Source organism: Pleurodeles waltl, chromosome 10 (genome assembly GCF_031143425.1).
Source record: "Pleurodeles waltl isolate 20211129_DDA chromosome 10, aPleWal1.hap1.20221129, whole genome shotgun sequence".
NCBI classification, from domain to species: Eukaryota; Metazoa; Chordata; class Amphibia; order Caudata; family Salamandridae; genus Pleurodeles; species Pleurodeles waltl.
The window spans coordinates 1,066,488,521-1,066,509,216 of NC_090449.1; positions in this window are offsets into that span (position 1 = coordinate 1,066,488,521).

The window sequence follows — 20,696 nt, forward strand, 5'->3', positions numbered from 1 at the left end:
TGGAGGGGCCATTTTTACTATTCTCACCCCAAGGTTAGCAAAAATAGGAAAGTTATTGTACTTTGGAGGAGTCAAATTTACTATACACAATACAATTTTTTTTAAATAAGACATTTAGATACAGACCCAAAAATAAAATGTATTTACAATAAAAAAAATATATATATAAATTAAATGAAATGTAAAAAAATAAAATGTTATATTATAAATAAAAATAATAAAATATTTTATGTTAAAACACTCCCCCATTGTAATAACTTAAAAATGAACACCGACAATTAAAATTAATAAATGCAATTCAAATAAAAATTAGTATTAAAATAATTATATTATTAAATGCAACACTGTAAATTAAAAAAACCCTAATATAATATTATTGAGCACACTTTAATAATAAAATAAACTGATTAAACAATTAGTTATAATGAACAAATAAAGACACAATCTATTAATTTCAAATTAAAAAGATGAATACAAAATGAATTATACATTAAAACCAATAATTGACATTTAAAACAAACTTTCCACCTTAATTCCTGACAACCCCATTCACACACTCCAATTTCTAATTAAATAATAAAAATTGCATATTAAAGTCAACAAACTATACGAAACGATTAAAGAGAAATACTAACATCTTATAATACTAAAATAACTAATACTATCAGATTATGATATTTAATGCTGTATTAATGAAACAATATTAAATATAACTACATCTATCAAAAATATATTAAAGGCCTGAAAATGATATTGTTATCTTTAATATTAATCCCCCGATATTCTTGAAATAATGATATTCTAGCAGTGATATTTGTAACACATAATATTTTTTTTCGGATAATTTGGTCACACTCCAAGCTCAAGATATGTTAGGAATATAATCTATCATCTGTTAGAGCTCAGTGTATGGGATAAATGAAGACCAGACCACCAGAATATTGAGTTCTAACTATCCTGCTGCAAAAATATCACAGCCAGAATATCGACTCCCACAATATTGTGAAGATAAGAGGTATAGATTAATATAATATAAGATAAATATAAGATTTCGATTCTTAACCCCACATCTATGCACCTTAGAGATAGACATAGATGCATAAAGGTGCAGTTAGGAAGAGGAGTGCTTTACTTATACATATTTACCTTCACAATGTTCTGGCAGTTGATATTCTGGATAAGATAGTTTTGTAGCACAATATTTTACTAGTTGCTATTTTGATATGCAACTGGATTATATCCGTTCAGCCGTTAGAGGTCAATGTAGTAGAGAAATAAAGTATTTCATCCATTAGAGCTCAGTGTGTCAGAGAAATAAAGTATTTCATCCATTAGAGCTCAGTGTGTCAGAGAACTAAAGTATTTCTTCTCTCAGCGTTCAATGTATGGAAGAATAAAGTATTTCTTCTCATCGTTCAGTGTATGGAAGAATAAAGTATTTCTTCTCTTATCGTTCAATGTATGGAAGAATAAAGTATTTCTTCTCATTGTTCAGTGTATGGAAGAATAAAGTATTTCTTCTCTTACCGTTCAATGTACAGGAGAAATAAAAACCCGTTGGGCTTTCGAGGGGAAGATCTGCTATTCCCACTCCAATTAGAGCAACAGTGGGGAAAGTATTGGACTTTGTGTGGGCCAGATTTACTATTCCACATGCATAACTAAAGTATTTAATCTCTTAGCATGCAATAAAAGGAGAAATAAGGTATTTTTTATTACTACTCAATTAATGGGGAAATAAAGTAGTTTGTGTATTAAAGCTAAATGTATGAGAGACATAGGGGGTCATTCTGACCCTGGCGGTCGGTGATAAAGCGGCGGCCAACCCGCCAACAGGCCGGCGGTCAAAAAAATGGAATTCTGACCCTGGCGGGAACCGCCAACCCAGCCCGCCACTTTAACACTCCGACTGCCATGGCGGGACAGACAAACAGCGCGGCGGTCACCGCCAACAGGCAGGCGGCAGACAATGTACCGCCCACCCTATCACAACTCACCAATCCGCCACCTTTTCCGGGGCGGGAGCCCCGCCGATAAAAACACGGCGGAAACAGACTACGAACGGGAAAACGCTCACCTATACACACTCCACGAGGAAGGAGGACAGCATGGAACCCGAATTAAACATCCTACCAGCTATTGTCTACCTGCTCATCTACCAGGAGTACGAACGCCGGCGCAGACGACAATGGTGAGTACTGCACCTACGACACAGGCGAGGGGGGAGGAGGAAAGCTTACGCCCACACACATGCGCCATACACCCACCCCCCCACCACAAATACCAACACCCCAATGCCGAGCTACAAGTCAGAGTGACACCCCCCAAACCCACTGGAATAATGCAAAGACACAATTAAATTGATCTATAAAATATATGTAGAAATAGCTCCATTAAAGGTATGGGAAATATGCCATAAAAAAGATACAAAAATAAGGAATGAACAGAGTCAACAATATATACATAGGCAATAAGTCCTGCACATACCCTCAAAGTTCCATAGTCCGTGGGCCAATGTGCACAAACACATGGGCAAAGCCCACACAGGAGACCAGGTCCCATTGGAGAGAACACTGCTGGGGCATCAGATGACAAAACTACAGGCACCTCAGGGGGAAGGGAAGGGGGGGCACCTCAGCCACATGAGTCCTTGATGCCAGATTCACGAGGGGCCTCCATGCCCACTGTTCCATCCTGGGGAGTGCAAAGCCACAGTCTCTCGAGTCTCTACAGTGGGTGGCTTGCCCACTGTTCCATCCTGGGGAGTGCAAAGCCACAGTCTCTCGAGTCTCTACAGTGGGTGGGTTGCCCACTGTTACATCCTGGGGAGTGCAAAGCCACAGTCCATCAGATGGATTACCGACTCCACTGTTAATGGAGGAGGCATGGTGCCCAGAGTGCTTCCTGAAACCCTGGTCGACACAGAACCGGCACTGTCAATGGGCCAGCGGTGCTTGAGATGAAGGCCCCAGCGGAGCGGTGCAGAGACGGCGGGACCCAGCGGAGCGGTGCTTGAGATGAAGGCCCCAGCGGAGCGGTGCTTGAGATGAAGGCCCCAGCGGAGCGGGGCAGAGACGGCGGGACCCAGCGGAGCGGTGCTTGAGATGAAGGCCCCAGCGGAGCGGTGCTTGAGATGAAGGCCCCAGCGGAGCGGTGCTTGAGATGAAGGCCCCAGCGGAGCGGGGCAGAGACGGCGGGACCCAGCGGAGCGGTGCTTGAGATGAAGGCCCCAGCGGAGCGGGGCAGAGACGGCAGGACCCAGCGGAGCGGTGCTTGAGATGAAGGCCCCAGCGGATCGGTGCTTGAGATGAAGGCCCCAGCGGAGCGGTGCTTGAGATGAAGGCCCTAGCGGAGCGGGGCAGAGACGGCGGGACCCAGCGGAGCGGTGCTTGAGATGAAGGCCCCAGCGGAGCGGTGCTTGACATGAAGGCCCCAGCGGAGCGGTGCTTGAGATGAAGGCCCCAGCGGAGCGGGGCAGAGACGGCGGGACCCAGTGGAGCGGTGCTTGAGATGAAGGCCCCAGCGGAGCGGTGCTTGAGATGAAGGGCCCAGCTGAGCGGTGCTTGAGATGAAGGGCCCAGCGGAGCGGGGCAGAGACGGCGGGCCCCTGTTCAGCGGTTCTTGTTCCGGCGGGCCCCTGTTCAGCGGTTCTTGTTCCGGCGGGCCCCTGTTCAGCGGTTCTTGTCCCGGCGGGCCCCTGTTCAGCGGTGCTCCTCCCGGCGGGCCCCTGTTCAGCGGTGCTCCTCCCGGCGGGCCCCTGTTCAGCGTTGTTCTCCCCGGCGGGCCCCTGTTCAGCGGTTCTTGTTCCGGCGGGCCCCTGTTCAGCGGTTCTTGTCCCGGCGGGCCCCTGTTCAGTGGTGCTCCTCCCGGCGGGCCCCTGTTCAGCGGTTCTTGTTCCGGCGGGCCCCTGTTCAGCGGTTCTTGTCCCGGCGGGCCCCTGTTCAGCGGTGCTCCTCCCGGCGGGCCCCTGTTCAGCGGTGCTCCTCCCGGCGGGCCCCTGTTCAGCGGTTCTTGTCCCGGCGGGCCCCTGTTCAGCGGTTCTTGTTCCGGCGGGCCCCTGTTCAGCGGTGCTCCTCCCGGCGGGCCCCTGTTCAGCGGTACTCCTCCCGGCGGGCCCCTGTTCAGCGGTTCTTGTTCCGGCGGGCCCCTGTTCAGCGGTTCTTGTTCCAGCGGGCCCCTGTTCAGCGGTTCTTGTCCCGGCGGGCCCCTGTTCAGCGGTTCTTGTTCCGGCGGGCCCCTGTTCAGCGGTGCTCCTCCTGGCGGGCCCCTGTTCAGCGGTGCTCCTCCCGGCGGGCCCCTGTTCAGCGGTTCTTGTTCTGGCGGGCCCCTGTTCAGCGGTGCTCCTCCCGGCGGGGCCCTGTTCAGCGGTGCTTGTCCTGTGTGTCTAGGGAGCCAGACCTGGCCAAGACTTCCCGCTCATTCACCATCCGAACTTGCGGTCGCAGCGCCCTCCTGTGATGGAGTCCTGGGCCCGTGGGTGTCGTCCGACACACCCGGAATGGGGCTGGTGGGGCACTCCTGGGCAGCTCGCCTCCTGCCTGACTTCTCCGCCCTGCTGCCCTTGCCCTCCTTCGCTGAAGCTCTGTGGCCCTTGCCTCCCTTGGATGATGTGGCAGGTGACGGGGCAAGGCTACTGTCCTTGGTGGCAGCCGTCTCACTCTTGTCGCGCCGGGCCTTCTTCTTTTTTGTCCTCTTCCCAGGGGGTGGGCTGGCTGTCCCCTTGCTGCTGGCCGATGTTCCTGCCCTAGGATCTGGTGGACTCCAATAGCCCTGCACTTTGGTTACAGTAGATGCAGGGCTGGTGGTGGCTGAGGTGCTTTTTTTACTCTTACCAGATGGAGGGGGTGGGTCAGTGATTGGAACGAGCTCAAGGTTGGAAAGGAAAAGGACTTGGGAAGGACAGGGACGGGTAGGTGTAGTGGGTTTGGGAGTGGAGGAAGAGGATGTGGTTGTAGGAGAGTCAAGTGTGCTGTCTTTGGGTGCAGGTGCCTGTGACGGAGGCTGTCGTGAGGTGGATGGCTGTTGGGTGGGTGGCTGCCTGCGTTTTTGTGTGCTTTGGAAGAAGGGGTGACAGACACACTGGGAGAGGACACAGGGGACGTGTAAATGGCAGTGGGGGTGGTGACTGCACGTGTGTGGACTGTAATGGAGGGTGTGCTGGTGATGGAAGTACTGGCTGATGGTGGTGTGCATGCAGGTGTGAGTGGAGATGTCACAGGGAGGGAGGAGGGAGATGAGGAGGTGGGGGACACAGAGGTGGTAGTGACTGTTGGCATGTCTGCATCTGGATGTTGCTTGGGTGAATGCTTGTGTGATCTGTGGTGCTTATGTCTGGATGAGCTGCCCTTGGGTGTTGAGGTGTGTGCAGGCTGGTCTGATGGTGTGGATGGGATAGGCAGAGGAACAGGAGACTGGGACTGGGTGGAGGGAGTCAGAAGAGGGAGGCTGGAGACAGGGACAATGGCTGCCGTCAGTGCTGAGGCCAGAGCGTTGAACGATCGCTGATGGGCAGCCTGACCCGAATGAATGCCCTCCAGGTATGCATTGCTCCGATGCACCTCCCTTTCTACACCCTGGATGGCATTCAAAAGGGTAGACTGCCCAACAATGAGTGTCCTGAGGAGGTCAATGACCTCCTTACTGAGGGCAGCAGGGGTAACTGGGGCAGGGCCTGAGGTGCCTGGGGCGAAGGAGATGCCCGCCTTCCTGGCCGAGCGGGCACGGAGCGAAGGCTGAGGGGCTGCTGGGAGGGCGGGGCTGGTGCGCTGGGTGGCGGCTGTACCTGTTGTGGCGGTGGGCACGGATGTTGCCGCCACCGCTAGGGAGCTCCCTTCCGAGGACGTGTCGGTGTCGCTGACGTCTCCACGGGTCCCCGTTGTGGAGCTCCCCTCGCCCTCCGTCTCACTGGTGTACTCGGAGTCTGTTGTATGGCCCTCCGGGGCCATGTGAGATGCAGCTCCCTCGTGCGCCGATGCCACTTTTCCTCCGCCTGATGATGCTAATGCACACATGAACAGGAAGACAAAGAAAATGGGGGGGGGGAGAAATGAAGACAGGTTGAGTGCATGCATTGCCAACACCGTTGTCGGAGAGGACAGACACAGAAGCCCCCTGAACTAGGCCGCGCAATCGGGGTACACTACTCAGTTATGGTGACTAGGCCTACAGGTTTCTGGACGAGAAATGCACACATGGGTGAGGCCGGACCATGGACAGCTGTACTTGGCACCCTACAGAGGTGGGGGGCGGGGGGACAGGGCCGTGTCTAACGGAGGGGCCTAGCCTACAGAATGCGCCCTGGCCTGGAGATAGCCACAGCCCTCCTCCCCCACCCAGACACCTTCACTGCGTGCAAAGATAGCAGAATGTGCTGATACTCACCCCCTTGTGTCTGCTGTGATGTCCTCACGCGCCCATCCAAATCGGGGTAGGCCACCGCCAGGATCCGGGACATCAGGGGGGTCATTTGGCGGCTGGCACCCCTCCTACGTTGGGAGGCCATCCCCAGCAGAGACTCGGCGGTCTTTCTGGTCCCGCGGCGGATGTCCTCCCACCTCTTTCGGCAGTGGGTGCCCCGTCTGTTGTGGACCCCCAGGGCCCGGACGTCCTTGGCGATGGCACGCCAAATGTCGATCTTCTGATGGGCGCTGACCTATGTGACATGTACAGGGTGGTAAAGGATATCGCATCAGTTTTCTGCCTGGTCAATGTGAGTGGCCCCCCCTCCCCAACCTTGCCATGTGGCACATGCTCTCATCTTTCATGCGTTGCACTCCTCATTCGCTCCCCTCCCCACCATCTTACATACACCCCACTCAACACAGGCATAGCCCATTCTACGTGCACCGTGTGTACTAACCTGTTGGTCTGGAGGACCGTAGAGTAGCGCATACTGGGGGAGGACCCCATCAACAAGTTTCTCCAATTCTTTGGAAGTGAAGGCAGGGGCCCTTTCCCCAGTCGCAGCAGCCATTGTATCTCCCAGACCGAGGTCACAGCAGCACTTGCAGTATAGGTCCTCTCCTGTGGATGATCAGGTCTCGAGTGATTAAGCTGATAGAAAATGGCGGTCACGCCCGCGGCGGTGCGTACCGCGGCGGTGCGTGCCGCGACCGCCGGCGCACATCGTCATTGGCTCCTGAGACCCATAGGGTTCAATGTTAACCAATGCTGCTTTGCGCCGCGGTCTTCGACTGCCTACCGCCACGGTGTGCCACGCCAGCGCAGTGACCTCACATCCCACTGTCACACTTCACAGGTCAGGCAGCCGCCATTTCAAGGGCCCACATGGCATGATTTCTACTGCGTCACACAGGCCTAGGCCTTGCATTGCCACTCATACAAGCCTTTCAATGCATGGCGATTCGTGTACTGTGCAAGCTGTGTGTACGAACCTGTGGGTTGCTTGACTGTGTGCTCCATGTTGTCCTTCCTAGGCACCGTCCGCTGGGACTTGCGAGGAGAAGGATGAATCCTCCCGTGTACCGACCGCTGGTGGACCTGTCGACAATGGAAGAACGACATATCATACTTACATACCGGCTTGACAGAGCAACTATACATGAACTGTGTGCCCAGCTGGAGCCAGACCTGATGTCCCCCATCTGCCAACCCACAGGGATTCCCCCTCTGGTGCAGGTTCTGTCAGTACTGCATTTTTTGGCAAGTGGGTCTTTTCAGACAACAGTGGCCATATCATCTGGGATGTCTCAGCCTATGTTTTCTAAGGTTTTGTCCAGAGTGTTGTCTGCCCTGATGAAATACATGCGGAGCTACATTATTTTCCCTGAGGTGGGCGAATTGGCTACAGTGAAGGGTGATTTCTATGCCCTTGGACACATCCCCAACATCATTGGTGCCATTGATGGGACCCATGTGGCTTTGGTTCCCCCCAAAGACAGTGAGCAGGTGTACAGAAACAGAAAAAGTTATCATTCGATGAATGTCCAGGTGGTCTGTTTGGCTGACCAGTACATCTCCCATGTAAATGCCAAGTTCCCTGGGTCAGTGCATGACGCGTATGTCATGCGAAATAGCAGGATCCCTTATGTGATGGAACAGCTACAGAGACACCGTGTGTGGCTAATTGGTGACTCTGGTTACCCCAACCTGTCGTGGCTACTGACCCCAGTGAGGAATCCCCGGACCAGGGCAGAGGAACGGTACAATGAGGCCCATGGGCGCACTAGGAGGATCATAGAAAGGACCTTCGGGGTCCTGAAGGCCAGGTTTAGGTGCCTGCATATGACAGGGGGATCCCTAATGTACTCACCAAAGAAGGTGTGCCATATCATCGTGGCCTGCTGTATGCTTCACAATCTTGCTTTGCGACGCCAGGTGCCTTTTCTGCAGGAGGATGGTCCAGATGGTGGTGTTGTAGCAGCTGTGGAGCCTGTGGAGAGTGAAGAGGAGGAAGACGACGGGGACGACACGGACAACAGGGATACAGTCATCCAACAATATTTTCAGTAGCACACAGGTAAGAATCACCCACGCCATTTTACATTTACTTACGGCCTCATGGGTCTCCACTGTCTGTGTTTCCCCCCAGTTCCTGTTGACTGATTTGTGACTTTCCCTTCCCTTTGCAGAGCTGTGTGACCCACTGCCTGACTTCAGCTTTGTTTGCCCATGGACTAAAGCTTATTGAAATTGGTATGTTGTCATCACAAAGTAACTGGACATTATTGCACCGTTATGTGTAATACATTTGTAAAGAATACAAGCAGACTCCTGTTATTTTTAGTGCAATAAGTGATTTATTTAAAGTGCTACATATAGGTTCATGATTGTGAAACGGTGATGGGTGGGGGTGGAGTAATGTCCATGGCAGAGTCCAGTTTTCAGTCGCACAGGTGCATTGTCCATATGCCTGGGGAAGGATGGAGCAGGGGCAGTTCAAGTTTGGACAGGGTGACAATGTGGGACAGTGGGATGACATCAGGGGGTATCTTTAGCTGGCGGGGGTCTTGCAATCCTACTCTGTCTTCTTGTGAGATCTCAGGTTCCGCTTGCGGGGTGGTTCTTCTTCTGCAGGAGGTGGGGTTCTGGTGGCCTGTCGTTGTGTGGGGGCCTCCTGTCCACTAGCGCCGGCGGAGGTGGTAGGCTGTTCCTGGCCTGGGCTAGTGACAGGGGCCCGTTGGGGTGCCACATGGTCCCGCAATGTGCTGACGATCTGGGTAAGGGCCACGACGATGGTCCCCATTGCGGAACCGATGTTCCTCAGTTCCTCCCTGAACCCCATGTACCGTTCCTCCTGCAGTTCCTGGATCTCCTGGAACCGGGCCAGTACCGTCGCCATCGTCTCCTGGGAGCGGTGGTATGCTCCCATGATGGAGGAGCGGGCCTCTTGGAGAGTCGGTTCCCTGGGCCTGTCCCCCCCTGTCGCACAGCAGCCCTCCCAGTTCCCCTGTGTCCCTGGGCCTCTGTCCCCTGGACGGTGTGCCCACTACCACTGCCCCCAGGTCCCTGTTGTTGTTGGGGTGGTGGGTCAACCTGGGTGCCCTGTAGTGGTAGACACACCGCTGATTGACGTGTCCTGGAGACAGAGGCATGGGCCTGCTGGGTGGGAGCTGTGCTGGTGTTCCCAGAGGGGGTTGGGTCTGGTGTAGCCTGTGCCTGTCTGTGGGGAACCGACTGTCCAGAGGTCCCCGATGGGCCGGGCTGGTCATCTGGCTCCAGGGAGACAGAGCTGCTGTCATCGCTGGGGGCCCCTTCTGGGGGTGGGATGGACATCTCTGTACCCTCCGTGGTGGTGTGGTGGCGTTTGGGTCCTGCAGGGGTATAAAGGTATGGTTATGGCTTCTGTGTGTGGCATTTCGTGTGATGGGTGGGTGTTCGTGTACCCAAGTGCAGGCATTTCCTTGTGGGGGCTTTTGTGAGGGTGGCTTGTGGGGGTGATGTGTGTGTGCAGTGGGCATGCTTTGGTGATGGGTGTCCATGCTTTGTGGTCGCATGCAGGGCATGGTGTTGGGATGGGTGGGTTGTGATGGTGAGCCATTTGCAAGGAGTTGGTGTGATGGGGGTGGGGGTATGATTTGGCATGCAGGTGGGGTGGGGGTGGGAAGCAGTAGTGAAGATTTGACTTACCAGAGTCCATTCCTCCGCCTACTCCTGCGAGGCCCTCAGGATGCAGGATGTGCAAGACTTCCTCCTCCCATGCGGTAAATTCTGGGGGAGTAGGTGGGGGTCCGCCGCCAGTCTTCTGCACCGCAATGTTGTGCCTTGATAACATGGAACGCACCTTCCCCCGTAGGTCGTTCCATCTCTTCCTGATGTCCTCCCGATTGCGTGGATGCTGTCCCACCGCGTTAACCCTGTCCACTATCCTTTGCCATAGCTCCATCTTCCTGGCAATTGTGGTGTGCTGCACCTGTGCCCCGAAGAGCTTGGGCTCTACACGGACTATTTCCTCCACCATGACCCTGAGTTCGGCGTCACTGAACCTGGGGTGTCTTTGGGGTGCCATGGGGTGGTGTGGTTGAGGTGTGGGGTGGCGTTTGTGGTGATGAGTGTGGTGCGTGTGGTGGTGTGTGGTGTTTGGTGCGTGGATTCTGTGTGGGTGATGGTGTTGTGGGATTGTCTAACCTGTGCTCTCTCTAGCCTTCGTCAATGATTTCGGGTCGTAGGGGCTTGTGGGTGATGTGGGTGTGTGTTTTATATTGTGTTGGGTGTGTGGAAGTGGTGTTAGTATGTGTATCAGGTGTGTGTATTTCAAACTGACCAATGAGGCCGAGTTTTCTATGTGTGTGTGTATTTTGACCGCGGCGGTGTGTACCGCCAATGGAATACCACGTTTGAAAGACCGCCGCGTGGATTTGTGGCTCGGAATGGTATGGGCGTATTTCTGTTGGCGTGACGGTGGAGGTTTGGTCATCGCCATATTTTCGCTGACCTTTGGTGTGGCGGACTTTTGTGGATGTCGGGTTTTTGGCGGTTTGCCAGTTGCAGGTCAGAATGACTGTGGTGGTTTACCGCGGCCGCGGCGGTGTTATGGCGGTCTTCTGGCCGGCGGTAAGCGCCTTTTACCGCCGAGGTCAGAATGACCCCCATAGTCTCACCCATTGCCCTCCAGGTATCAGAGAAATAAAGCTCCTCTTAAAGCTGAAGGCTCAGGAGGAATAAAGGGCTTCCTTTATTTGTCGTCCACTAGGAGGCATTATCATACATTTTTGGCACAGTATGCATGGTCATTAAATAGGGATTGGATTGGAAATCTAGGGCCTCACGTACGAAGGCGTTTTGCTAAATCAAAGCCTGTGATGTGTACAAAACACGGGATTTGTCTTTGCAAAACACCTTTTTGAAATGTACCAAAAGACTTTTATATGTTAGAAAACTCTGTCCAACTTTTAAAAGGGCTTTTTTGATCCAGTTTGACTCTAATGAGAGGGGGCGTGAAAGAGGCGGCCTCCTGTTTGGGATTCACGATAGAAATACCAATGGTTTAACAGCCAATGCTGATGCAGATCATTAATCAGTTACAGAGGTAACAATCAATTCGTAAAGAAGAAGTTGTCCCCATTGGCGATTGGCTCCCCCCAGTGTCTTCAGAAATGAGAAACATGTTTAAAGTAACACCTGTGCCTTTAACAGCGACTGGCTACATGGATCTCATCGCCTTGTGTGTCTTTGATGTAATACCTTAAGAGGCCAAGGGTATGTGCAGATGTGGGTCCCTTGCTCGCTGAGCCACCGGGTCCAAGCTAGCCCTCAATGACAAGGCTTAACGAGGCCAAAGGCCATCCGAGGTTGGTTGTGTTCCCATGTGAAGGGGACCTCGACCGCAGTTCGGGAGGGTCATTACTAATTTGCATAAGGCTGGCCTTTGTCTAGAGTGGGACAGAGGGTGTAAAACAGTGGGTTGCAATGCTAACCAGAGCAATTTCCAGTGGCTTAGACTACTTGCAAGTATTTCCCCCATCACCTCTTTTTAGGGATTTATTTTTCATCAGTAGGCTGTGATCCTGAGCGAACAAGAGAAAGGCAGAGAAAGAAGAAAGCAAGGGGGGGATGTATTTTTTTATTAGAGGAAGTTCTGACCTCAGAACTGCCTCTATTGAGAAAACAATGGCCCTCTTCGCTTGTAATTGCATTTCATTTACGCTAATGTTGCATTAAAGAGGCCATTTACCCGCACCATATTTACAATATGGCTTGCATTGCGCCACTTTGTAAAACATTGTAAAACATTGCGCCACATTATGCTTGCACCAGGCGTAATGTATGCAAGGGGGGCATTCCCACACAGGGAGGCCGCAAGAAATGGCGCAGTGCAAAAAAATGGCGCTAATCCAGCAAAGCACCACAATAGTGTCATGAATTATGACGCTAGTGTAGAAACGACTGCCATGGTGCGCCATGTCGTAAATACGGCGCAACGATGTTGACATTAGGTGGGGCAGGGGCAGCGCAAGAAAAGTGGCACATTGGGGTCGAGGTACCACTTTCTTGTAAATCTGGGCCTTTGCTTTTCCCTTTGCTTGATAACTGGGCCTCGACTCCATTGAGTTTCATTGCAGCCACAATGTTGGTTTTCATTCTTCTTTCCATTAACATCCATTGTAAAATAGGCTGCAAATGATGTGTCTTTGGAGGGAGCCACTCCTCTGACTCCCTGACTCCGCACACTGACCCCTGGTCGGCTCCTCTATTGCTTTGGACTTACAATTCTTGCCTTGAATTCATTTCATTTTACTGCTGCATTTAATTGCTAATTTCCTATATTAATTGATCATGCAATTGCTTTTGCCTTCTGTATTGCACCTGAATTAGTTTAATAAACTTTATTGGTTTTCTTTTCATTTCTGACACTTGAGCACTATTTCCTTGAAATGCACTTTGTTGAATTTGTGACTGGGAGCTGTCCAGGAACACCTTGACTCCTACATGCTTGAAGTTTAACTTCGTCCTCGATCCTGCGTAGGCGCTTTATCTACCGAGATAGCGCTAACCGTGTACAATCACTATTTCAGCACATTCATATTCAAGTGATGGTGAAGATATGAGGCATTTAGTACATGGTACCTCTCAGTTGTGGTGTTCTAATGATTTCCCCACACTTCCTGGAACAGATATGCTTCCTGCTCCAGACTGTGAAGGTGACCTCTCCTCTGGTAGGAAGCCTCCTGAGATCGCCAACCTCATCCTCAAGTTTAAATAACCTCTCAGGTTCCCCCTAGGAAGAATAATTTGTATTCATCACACTTTCAGTGGATGAGGGGTCTTTACTATTTTGTAACAACAGCCTAAATTGGGTGGGCGGTGACTGTCTGGGTGGGTGGAGCCCCTTGGACACGTGAAGGTCAGGCCTGACCTACCTGAAGACCATCCTTCAGGGTCTAAATGAGCTTTTCGTTTCTTACTTTCTGCCTTTCTTAGTTTTATTTTCAAATGGTGGATCTACAACCAACCTTACACCCTTGTGGCCTAAGTTTGAGTCTGGCTGTGTGCCCTCACCGGCTGGGCTCTGGGCTTGTCGGGCAGAGGCTGATTGTTGAGTAAACCCCTAAAGGCCCTTACTTTGTGGTATTGATTAAACATTTGCAAGTGGTGTCTTACCCTAAAACCCCAGTCAAGGGTAAGAGTAACTCTACTTTCACCTGAGGAAAAGGAAGTGAACACCCTAAAACTGGCACACTCTCTGGAAGGTGAATGTCCATAGGAAATGTTTTCCCAATTGGCACACTTAAAACAAGCCAGCAAATGCAGAGCACTGATGCATTTTTTTAAAATATATTTTTATTAAACACCTGCTACAATTACTAGTGTGTAAATGTTTACGCCTGTGAACACTTCTGGCACACTGCAGCAGTCTGGCCTCTCAGTAGTACACCTGAGATTCTGTGTGACGTGTGAGAAGGTGTGAACGTAGGAGTAACACTACTACATGTAGGATGTTGCATCCCTAACTCACCACACATGCATGCCATCACTCCCCGTGTCACCCCCACCGTGCAGTGCCAGGCACCTGAAGAGGGCGTGCATCGCCCACGCCTGGTACACTGCAGCAGTCTGGCCTCTCAGGGATACACCTGGGATTCTGTGTGAAGTGTGAGAAGGTGTGAATGTAGGAGTAACCCTGCAGATGTGTGGCATCCCTAACTCACCACCTATGCACCCCATCACTCCCTGTGTCACCTCCACCGTGGAGTGCCAGGCACCTGAAGAGGGCGCGTCATCGCCCACTCCTGGGCGCTTCCAACCAGCTCCATGCCCACGGATGGACTCACCTTCCTGTGACTCACAGTCTAGACCACGGTGGGGACCCCCTCCCCATCACTGGCATCACTCCACCACCTCCTCCACCGGCCTCCTGTCCCCGTTCAAGGTGAGCCCTGGGATGTGTGGGCGGTCCTTTCAAAGGAAATGCAGAAGTGCAGGTACTCAGTACCGGAGAGTACCTGCCCATTTAAAGCACTGTGTGGGGGTGATGCTGCGGCAGCCAATGAGAGCAGTCTTTGATGTCCCCAATGTGGAGGACCAAGGAACTCACCTCATGGGGGATTACTACTGCACCCACTGTTGCTGCTCCTACTAATACTATTAGTACTACTGCTACTCCTACTGATCCTATTACTAATACTGCTGCTACTGCTACTAATCCTATTACTACTACGGCTGCTACTCTTACTAATTCTATTACTACTACTGCTGCTACTAGTACTAATCTTATTACTACTACTGCTACTACTACTACTTCTACTGACCCTTTTACTACTACTGCCACTGCTACTACTAATCCTATCACTACTGCTGCTGCCCCTACTAATACTATTAGTACTACTGCTGCTACGCCTATTAATCCTATTAGTACTACTGCTGCTCCTACTACTAATCCTATTACTACTGCTGCTACTCTTACTAATCCTATTACTACTACTGCTACTATTACTGCTGCTACTCTTACTAATTATATTAGTAGTACTGCTTCTACTCCTATTAATCGTATTAGTACTACTGCTGTCACTCCTTCTAATCCTTGTACTTCTACTGGTGCTAATACTACTAATCCTTGTACTTCTACTTCTGCTACTACTACTTATTCTATTAGTACTACTGCTACTTCTACTACTCTGCGTACTTCTACTGCTGATACTCCTACTGATTGTACTTGTACTGCTGCTATGACTACTAATCCTATTAGTACTTCTGCTGCTACTCCTACTAATCCTTGTCTTTCTATTGCTGCTACTACTACTAATCCTGTTAGTACCATTGCTGCTACTAGTACTAATCATGTTACCATCACTGCTACTCCTGTCACTACTCCTATTACTACTGCTGCTACTCCTACTAATCCTATTACTTCTAATGCTGCTACTATTACTACTAGTCCGACTACTACACCTATTACTACAACTACCGATACTGATACTATTCGTCCTATTAGGACTGCTAATACTGCTACTATTACTGCTCCTCCTCCTACTAATCCTACGTCTACCACTATTAGTGCTGCTGCTACTACTACACCTACTGCTGCTATCACTACGAATCCTATTAGTACTATTGGTGTTACTACTGCTGCTGCTACTCCTACTAATCCTATTACTGTTACTACTGCTCTACTTCTGGTACTACTACTGCTGCTACTCCTACTAATCCTATTAATAATACTGCTGTTAATATTACTACTAGTGAGACTACTTCTCCCATTACTCCCACTACTGCTAGTGCCACTACTCCTATTAGTTCTACTGTTGCTACCTTTACTCCTACTCCTACGATCCTTCTTATTACTATCACTGCTACTACTATTATTAATACTACATCTACTGCTACTTCTATTACTACTAACATTAATAGTACTCTACTTCTCCTACTGCTGCTACTCCTAATACTACTACTAGTTCTACTCCTACTAATAGTACTGCTGTTGCTACTACTGTTACTACTGCTGCTAATCCTAGTACTCCTTTTCTAGTGCTACTACTACTACTACTGTGGCTACTATTACTACTCCTATTACTAGTTCTACTGTTACTGCTACTCCTGCTGCTGCTCCTTCTCCTATTACTACTGCTAGGTGCTAGGTGCACAGAGCACCACGCGCCCATTCGGTCTGTAGGCTCCGCTGCTGGCGCGGGCTCCACCTCCCGCCATGCTATAGGGCTTGTGCGCTGGGCCGGCCTGCAGTGCAACATCCCTGGCGGGAAGGCTGGTGGCCTGATGTCCAGTGACCAGATGGGCAGACACACCTTGGAGTAGATTTTCACACTAATAGTGCAACGCAGCGTAGCAGAGAGCGAGAGCAGCGCAGAGCCATATTTACTAAAGGGCGCTGCTCTTGTCCTGTGTCGGTGCACTTAGAGGGTGCCTCGCTCCAGCACACCTTCTCACTATAAGGCGTAAGTGTGAACGTGTTTTGTAGTGGAAGAGTAGCGCCCAGTACAAGCCCCATGCGTAAGCGTCTGTAAGCATTTCACACATTGGTTGTCTGCTGTACAGGGCAGCGCACGTGCTATGTATGAAATGTAAGTAGGAAACAATTCCTGGATCACATCACTCTACTGATCTGAGGTACCCTTGAGGTTTGATAACCGACCGAGAGATATTTTGGGGCTGAGTGTTGACCACGATGAAGATGTTCCCAGGCTAGGACTTTCTGCACAATACCATCCAGAGACCTTTCACACTCAGGAACCCGGCACAGATCCTGGCCGCCTCCTCTGTATGGTTTGAGCCTGTTCGTTCACGCCTTGAGAAAGGTCCAGGAGGGGGCGAAACGTGTGTTGGATGTTTTCTTTGTACTGTAGCCTTCTTTGGGAAACGCACTGAAATATCAGACAAATAAATATTTGTTTCACTTCTTGGACCTCGTGAATATATTGAAAAGCACCACGAAGTATTACTTGGTTACTCAGGTCTGTCGTCATCTTTCGGTTTATGGAACAAATCTCAAAAGTGCACTGGGAGGGTCGCTGGGCCTGGATTCACTTGAAACATGCAGCTGATGGCTGTTGGCGAGGGTCACACATGGTTTCAGTGACATTGACCTCGCTGCGTCTCATTGTCCTTTCTCTGTTTCAGTGAATATGCTGAAATTACAGTGCAGTCTTCCTCAGATATAGTTTGCAATATATACAGTTTCTCCTTCCTTGTCTTTGACGTAGTCTCCTGGCTACGGTGCTGTCCCCGAGGTGCTAATCTCGGCTTCAGATCTTGATTATAAACCATGTGATTTTAGCACGTCCTTCAACTTAATGTAAACATGTGGAGTCAGCGGCTCTGTGCGCTATAGGCCCCGTCCTTGCCTCCTACACCGCGCCCGCGTGTCCGAGGCTCCTTCGCACGGGGTTCCCTGGAGTTAGGAGTGAGCTGCACTTTCTATGGAAGGAGTGGTTTTATGATCGTTGTTTGACGAGTCTGCACAAAACTCTGTAAACTCATATAGACGAATCTAAGGGACATCTAAGAGCCGGTCGGTGGCTTAGTGGACTAATGACTCCACTGTAAGACGTTGTTTGACCTTATGGTCACAGGTTCAAATCCAAGGGGGGTCCACTTAGCCTTTCATCCAACTTCTGAGCTTGATAAAATGAGTACCATTGAGGTGGGTGACCCCAAGTACTGAGCTCCATAAAATGAGTACCATTGAGTTGGGTAACAATAAACATCTTTTATTCAGCGCCAAGATGCCTAGTGTGTGTGTTATCTAGGAAACTTTGTGGAAAGGAGGGGGAGCAAGGGTGGTCCTGCCAGGGGATGGACACAATGTTCCTTCCTGCACCTTGTCTTTTGGGAACCCAAGGAAAGGGGATGTGGTGTTTCCACCTTTTCAGAACAATCCCCTAGTATGTGCCTTTGTGGAGAAAGGCCGTAGCCACAGAACCCCCGGGGCTCCTGGTTTGATGATGAAGACTTGCAGTTGAAGATGTTAACTGATGTTAGCGCTGAAACAAGTCTGCATGGGACCAGGAACATAAGATGTCAAAGACCAGACTGAAGGGACACAAGGGGCCAAAATGTAGCATGAGGGAGCGGAGAACCTGCCGAAAACACCTTTGACTGCGTTATGACGACACCAGGACCAGGTTCCTCTGAGTTCTTTCAATAGTGGAGGAGAAATAGGTGGGACCAGGAGCAGGAAACACCCAATCAGAACTGGTAGGTGCCATTTTGGATTGGAAGGATTCAGGAGTAGAACATTGGCAGGTGGATGACTTGGATTGGGCAGTTTTGTCTCATCAGGATGTCTCCTAAACAGTACCTGACCTTGCCAGGAGAGGACAGCTCCTCCTTTCAGCCTCCGGCTACTGCAGGAGCATTGTTGAGCAGTAGAAGAAAATACAACCCTTCTAGGAATCTTAAAAGTCCAACATGCGTTTATTGCAAAAATAGTCAATATACAAGCAAAATAACGCACAACAATTGCTGTTCTAACGGACCAGAGATTCGGCCCTAAATTAAGTTGCTTAAAATGCTGAAATTCCTACAATGCCTATATTCTGAATGCTTTTATGCAGGTTTTCTCAATACAAGTGAATGGAAGCAAGAACACATGATCAATATTCATACTTAATGGAAACCAAATAACAGAGCATAACACAACACACTTAATACAATGGCTTTTGTGCATTGGATAGACACGAAACTTAGCAGACATATTAGAATGAATATGTGCATCAAATTAATATAAAAACAACATTGCAGTCCAGAAATAAAAGGGATTAGTAGGTGTTGAGGAATGGATAAGCAGCATGCTTGAAAATAAATTGGCCAGCATTGACTGCATCATAGCGCATCAGCTGCCTGCTGTACAACATGGCTGAAAACATGATAAAGTCAATAGATCTCACATAGGCAAGACCTATTGGCTTTGCCATTGCTTCTCTCAGTCTGACTTCTTCACCCAGTTTACAGTTTACTGTTCACAGAAGCATGGTAACGTCGCTAGTAGCCTGTAACGATTTACTACAAGCGAGAAGGAGTGAGGGCGGCCAATGGCAATATGGATATGGACAGAGAGTGGGGGGGGAGGAAAGAAAACATGAACAGAAGGTGGGACGGGCGGGGTAAAGCAACATAAAAGGAGGGTGGGAGTGAGGAGAAGTCATAACTTATGGAGTATGGTAGGAATGATGGACAGTGGGAGGAGAGTTGGAGGAGGCAAACACCACTGCGGATGGCGGGAGGAGGCAAGCAACACAAAGGACATGGAGGTAGGTCGGGAGGTGGCACGGAACATGACGGTAGCTAACAAAATGCCTCCACCCCTCCAACCCCTGCTACGTCCAGCTCTTCTGAAGCAGCACCTGTCTGGGCTCCTCCCTTTGACATTGGCCTTCTTAGGCAAGGTGAAAAGGGCAGTGGGCAGCATGCACTCTGACCCTTGAGCAAGGTAGATGGGTTCTATTCACCAGGTGTAGGAAGGCGAAGTCACATTAGTGAAATAAAGGATGATGTCAGTGGTGACATCATATGTGTTATCACCAGCGAAGTTACTGATGATGTCATTTGTGAGGTCATGTGTAGCGCTTTGGGGTTCATATGATTGCATAATTAACCATATCTAAAACTACCACACAAAAAAGAAGGCTTGCTCTTTCCTGGCCTCTAAAACTCTTACTTACCAGCACAGCTACAGCGCCTAGTGCTCTAGTTGGCACTGACCCCAAGCAGGGAGACCAGGCTACAGGCAGGATGAGAAACTTGCAGAAGATCTGAATGTTTGGGCCTGTGTATCCGAGAAGTTTCTAGAGTCAGGAAGAGAAACACACTCACAAGAACAAAGGTGCAGGGAAATACTTCAAAACAGAATCACTGTAAATATCAGGCTAGGTCACGAATTCCAATGGACATTTACAGCAAACACTGACTCACACAAGCTCATGAAAACGTCCCTGTAAATAACATGGCTCCTCCCCATGCCCTATGAGCCCTCACTGGAGGGCTTGGAGCTGGGCATTTCCTGGGTTCAGTACGTGTTCCCTCTAGACAGTGCTTAATTTGAGCCAGTGGTTTCTGGTTCTCAGCCCTGGCACTTCATAGTTAGCACCGGATGTAATGACAGTCCACCACATGGTGGCGCTGTCTGTTTAATTTTGAGATGAGCACAACAACCGTGTTTAATAAAACAATTCACTTAAAAAATGATTAATACCAGTGTCTCCCGCCATTATTAAAGCTTTGTGTGGCCCGAAAGGGTCTGAAGTGTCACACTTGCAGCAGTGTGATGTTTAGGTGTTTTGTTGATACTGTCATTGACAGCACTGACAGGGGCAATGGGTGGTGCGGGCTGCAGAGGCCTTCTGAAAAGAACCCTGGCACTTCATGTTTTACAAATCAAGCACTGCCTCTGGAACCAAAACTAATGGCTGCTGGTCATACTGTGTGAGCACGGGCACTCAACATCCCACTGGCCTTGTCCTGAGCCTCGTACTCTTGTCCAGAGTGCCTGTGGGGGGCGACCTGTGGTGATGCCCAGCAAGTCAGGGCATACAGCATGGCCAGTAGCCATCCCCTATACCCAGTATACATGCCCATAGTACCTACTGGGCACTGAAGACAGGGTCTGAAGTTGCTCCAGTACTCCTTTCCAGAGTATTCCCTGGGCAGAGGCTGCAGCCATACCCGGGGGGTCCTGGGCACGTTACTTTCCCTTCAGTCATACCTTTTGCCCAGGGCACATGCCCATTTATCATTAGGATACACCCCTTGACCAATGGGTTTAGTACTCCTACTGATGTGCAATT